This window comes from Cannabis sativa, chromosome 8, assembly GCF_029168945.1.
Source record: "Cannabis sativa cultivar Pink pepper isolate KNU-18-1 chromosome 8, ASM2916894v1, whole genome shotgun sequence".
Lineage (NCBI taxonomy): Eukaryota > Viridiplantae > Streptophyta > Magnoliopsida > Rosales > Cannabaceae > Cannabis > Cannabis sativa.
The window spans coordinates 37,151,981-37,157,980 of record NC_083608.1 but is presented as its reverse complement, the minus strand read 5'-3'; positions in this window follow the sequence as shown (position 1 = coordinate 37,157,980).

Genomic DNA, 6,000 nt, shown 5'->3' with positions numbered 1-6,000 from the left:
AATTAGATCCATTTACATTCTTCTTCCTCTTCCTTGAAACATCCGATTCCCCACTACCATTATCCTCAGACATTGTTTCTTTCATTTTTCTCTTTTGATTCATCGTCTTAGAAGATATAGAGGGAGAATGTGATGAACGTGTTTTCACCATTACTAAGAAATTATAGAAAAAAATAAAAATAAATGCAATGGGTACCATGTTTTATAAGAGGTAGTTTTGCAAAATATGTTTACAAAGGAGGTTTACAGAAGGAGGCATGATCACGCACTCTGCACCTCATGACGCACGTCACATCCAACTGTCGTTGACATCATCCATTTCTTCAGCGTGTTCAAAAAGTACTAGAAATGGATTAAATTTTAAAAACGGTATAAAGTAGCGGTAATATTAATAATTAGAAAAACTAAGTTATTATTGGGACTAAATACACAAACATCCATTCACATGTGTAAATTTCAAAATATATATTGGCCTCTTTATTTTTTGGGGGCTCTGTACAGTAGCTCAACTTGCACACTATAAGAACCGGCCCTAGTCTGACATAATTATTTTATTTAAATATTATAAATTTATAATATATTAATTTGTAGAAACATATAGAATAATCAAACAAAAAAAAATTTAAAAATACCTTTTTAGTATATATATGCCATTCACACTATATATAAATATGTTCATTTGGAAACAAAGTAGAGTTTTGGTTTAGAGGTTTTGCATCCATTATTTAGAATCTATTTTTGTAGTGGGTGGCTGTCAAATTAGTGTTATAGATTCGACTATATTTATATATTATATATAGGCTCACTTTTGCAAATTGCAATTAACTTTATGATTAAAATGAAATTTACGTGCATGAAATGAAATATTAAAATGCGGCTGCGAGTGGGTACTAATTAATACTCGACCACTAGGTAATTAATTATTAATTTATGTAAGTTTTTATTATATAATGAATGAAGTACTGAAGACAAACTCTTTTTATATTTTTTTTGTTTATCATTGGAATTTTAATAATCATTGATTTAAAAAATAAAATAAAATTAATGATCATTCATGTGTGGATAGTGGGTATATAAGTAAGGAAATAAATTATTCAAAAAAAAAAAAGTAAGGAAATAAATTAATATAAATAGATGTTTATCTAGAATATTTAACTAACTTAAGAGAATAAATAAATTCCTTCAAAAAAAAAAAAAGAGAATAAATATATAATATATATTGTTCTTCTAGTCTGAGTTGTTTTGGCATGGATATGATAGATAGATAATGAGTATTAATGCAAGATACACTTAAACTGTACACATTTATTATATATTGTGGATAAATATTAACTATTTAGAGTAATTTGTGGTATAAATACTTAAATTTTATGTCAAGTAGCAGATAAATACTTAAGTCGTATTTTTGGCGGTAAAAATACCTTCTGTCACTAGTGTGGAACTTCCGTAGGTACCTGGACGTTATGTGCCAGGTTAGTGGCCACGTGTCATTCTTTGATTAGTCTCCGTCATTTAATTTTAAATTTTTATTTGTAAATCAATTTAAAAATTAAAAATAAAACAAAAATAATTTTAAATTATAATAAAATAATAAATATTTAATATTCATATTTTTAATTAAATTAAAATAAAATAAATTAAAACTCAAAACCTAAAACCTAAAACTAAAAAATAAACACAAAAGAAAATTTCACAAACACCAGTAATCTTGCCCTTTTCTTCTTTGTCCCCTTCATCGTCCTCTTCTTCTTCACTGCCATTTTCTTCTTGCTGAAAACCAGTAATCTTCGTCCCCTTCATCTGGGTACGCCATTCTGTTCCCAAAAACCATTTGGGTCAATCTATGTCACTACAGAAGCCTCCATCGAAAAGCAGACCTCGAAAAAGTGGGTCCTTTAGCTTCCCTCCTCAAATCCCACTCCGTGGTTCGGTTCCGAGGACCAGACACCGTCAAGTTCCTCCAGGGACTGTTGACCAACGATGTACGAAGATTAGATGAACCCGCGAGTGAGAAGGATTCATCGACTCTGGTCACGCCCAATTTGGCTACGGTCCCCGCTCCACCCATGTACACTGCACTGCTCAGTCCTCAGGGGAGATTCTTGTACGCCATGGTTCTGTATAGACCGGCGGTGGCGAGAGCTGATGATAAGCTTAATGAAGCTAGATCAGGACCCGGGTCTAACCCAGATGAGGCTTTTGAGCTCTTTGCTGATGTTGATGCTTTTGTCTTGGATGAGCTCTTGAACACCTTAAAAAGGTAAGGTTTTTTCTTTGTGCCTCTTCTTCGAGAAAGTCATTGTTGTCAATTTGATTTTGCTAGATAGATGTTGGTGAGTGATGAGGTTTTCGATCGCATTTGATGTTGCTACAGGTAGATCTGAGTAAAAAAAAATTGGGGAAGAACAATGGATGAATTTGAATTGGGGTTAGAAATTTTTTGGGTTCGGGAGCAATGGATGAATTTGAATGTATATTAAATGTGTTTAATTTTATTTTAAGTATGTAATTTAGTTTTCTAATACATTATGTTTAATTGTAATATAATTTTTATATTTTTTAATAATTTTTTTGATATTAAAAATACTTTTTAAATGTTTAAATTAATTTTTTAAATAAAATATATAAATTAAATGACGTGGACTAATCAAAGAATGACACGTGGCCACTAACCTGGCACATAATGGCCAGGTACCTATGGAAGTTCCACACTAGTGACGGAAGGTATTTTTACCGCCAAAAATACGACTTAGGTATTTATCTGCTACTCGGCATAAAACTTAGATATTTATACCGCAAATTACTCTAACTATTTATATTATTAAGTGACGTACAGCATTACTTTTAATTGTATTTTTACTACTACAAAGTTTTAAGAGGTACTTTTTTTAGTTGATTAATAAATAATTGATGCCATATAATGTAGCTAACTATAAAATTTTAATTAAAACCACATACAGTATTGATTATTTTGTAATAATCGACATTATAGGGTGATAAATTTTTAATAAAACTACATTTAACGTCGATTATTTGATAATAACTGACGATATAAGGACACGCATTGGCTGACACGTGTTTTCTATGGCGTCAATTATTATTAAATAATTGACGCCATAGGAATTATATAACCCTAATCAGACCTTCATCTTCTCTCCAAACAAAATAACGTGGTAAAAATTGCAAACTATACCGCACCGCGGTTTGACAAAATACAAAATTATAATTGTACCGCAAAATATTTCAAATTACATTTATTGTGTAGTGCGAGCAGTTTGTGCAGTGTGAGTGGTTTAACACACCTCTACTTTATGTGATCTATTTCCTTCTAATACCCCAACCAAAGGAGTGATATACACTGTCTTTCACCAATTCTAATAATTAAAACAAGGTGTTGATAGATTTTATATATTTTCTTATTTGTTAATTTAAAATGATAGATTCGATATGTTAAAAATGGATTTTTTTTTAGTGTAATAGTATTGTAATTAATTATTAGGGGTTTTCACTAAGCTATAGTAGTCTTGGTGGCTTGTTAAAAACGTGTGTTAGTTATACCGAACAAAACATGTACATATTACATAAATTTGAAATTTGTTAAGGACCAACCAGGCAGATGTTTCATATATAATATTAGTGTTTGATAAATATTCTCAAAAGTACCAACTAAGCACATGTGTCCCGGACCCATATACCTAGCTATCTAGAGAAATAAGTCCTATATAAAGCAACATATGTTTCGATCTTGTAGTAAACATATACATACAACTCTTTTCTTGTCTTGTCTAGCTTTGTGTTAAATATGGCTATACAAGTCCCCAACATGAGCGGAAACTATACGAGGAAGGCGGTGGTGGCAGTCAAGTCCAAACTTGTTGAGGTTGAATGGACGAAAGAGCAACTAAGGAGTAAGTTCATAAGTGAGGACATGGATGGAGATGGAAAGCTGTCCAAGAATGAGATCAAGAAAGTGTTCAAAGATCTTGGTTCCTCTAGCGGCTTTTACAGAGCCAAGAAAGCTCTGTGGCGTGCCGATGCCGATGATAACGGTTATATTAATATCAATGATCACGAATTCGAAGACCTCCTCCAGTATGCCTATGATTGTGGCTATAAAGTTAAACCTTAAACTATCTCTATATATGGTATGTATGTGTACATGTATTTATATATTTCAATATTGTCATCCCTTTTCAAGAATTTTAATTTAAGTACTAATTATATATGCATTACTAATACAAATATATCTATTGTAAGTATTTTGTATTAGCTGTTGTGCTGAGCAGTCTTGATTACTCTAAGTATATACATATATATAATAAAAGAAGGTGGGCTTACTCCTACCTTTAATTCTTCTTTGTTAGTTTATTACTAAATATGGTGTAATTACAAATAAAGTTTAAAAAAAAGGAAAAAGGAAAAGGAAAAAATTAACAAACAGTATTCCTCTTATTATCTATCTAGAAACCCTTTGTTTCCTCCTAAGTTTTCCAACCATCTCTAGTTGTGGGACCAAAGGTCCACCATTTTACGTAAATTAATGTTAATTAATTTGTTAATTATATTTGTATAATCTGTCAAGAAACTCGTACGAAAAGGAAATTATAAAGGGGTTTTTTTATTTTTACATTTTTTTTTTGTATTTTTATAAAATTATACATAGAAACTCTTATTACAACTAGCGCTGCAACCTAAATTGCAACAAAGAATCGTATATAAACCTCTATTGCAACTAGCGCTGCAACCATTTTAAAAACCAAAATCGTAAATTTAAAAAAAAAAAAAGTTAAAAAAAATAATATATGAGATAATTCTCCAATTATAAAATCTTCTACATCATCATCATATATGTAAGTCTTGCTAAGCGTCAAATAAGTTCTTAGTTGGAATTTCTTATTGTTTTATCATTTTTAAAAGCCTTTAATTAGTGATTTTGCATAATATTATTAAATTAGAATATGTAAAATTAATATTTAATTATATTAATAATCATATGATATTTTGTAACACTACTATTAGTGCCTTAATTTTAATTAGTATTTCTTTAAGGTTTTTTTTTTTGCACTATCCTATATATACGTCCAACACCACAAAATATGTCATATGGCCACATTAAGTTAAGTACTATATTTAAATTTTGACGACTACAAATTGAAAAAAAAAAAATTAAAGCAATGAAATTATATATTTTGAAAAGAATTTAACAAGATGTATGGGATCTTTGTTGCGTATGGACACATTGATTAATAGTTGTAATCAACAAGGATCTAGTGAATTTTTTTAGTGAAAAAGGTACATAAAGTTACCAAAAGAGTAATTTTGTTAGTTTCTTTCCTTTAGTTTTGTTGAGTGAGATATGACACATTTAAAATATTTGTGATTGGTCCAACTCAAATTTTTTTTGAAAAATTTATTGCTTATTAATTTTAATAAAAATAAAATAAAATTTAAAACATCAAATGATAACTAACTTCAATTATAAAAAATATATATAAAAAAATTTTATTAAAAAATTATATATACTAAAAAACTACTACTTTTAGTGACAACATTTTAGTCACAACTTAAATTTTTTGTGACTAAATGTGACTTTTAGTCACAAAAAAATGTTACTTGTGACTAAAATATAGTATTTAGTTACAAGTTGTCACTAATTTAATTTTAATCACAACAAGTATTGTGACTAAAAATATATTTAGTCACAATTTTTTTACTTTTAATCACAAATTTTGTTGTGATTAAAAATAAGATTTTTTGTATATATGTTACACCAAAATTAAAACAAAAATTAATAAAAACAACACTTAAAATTATTTTTTCACATCCCTCTCTCCTTGATTATTGTCCCTCTCCCTCTTCGATCTTCTTCTTCTTCCCCAACTTCTCGTTCCTCCTTTTCGTTCTTCCTCCTCATCCTTTACCACCATGCGCAGAGGGGCAACTCCTAAGCGACAAGCTTCGCACTTTGACTATTGTTCCTTATAGTGTTTAACTAATAAA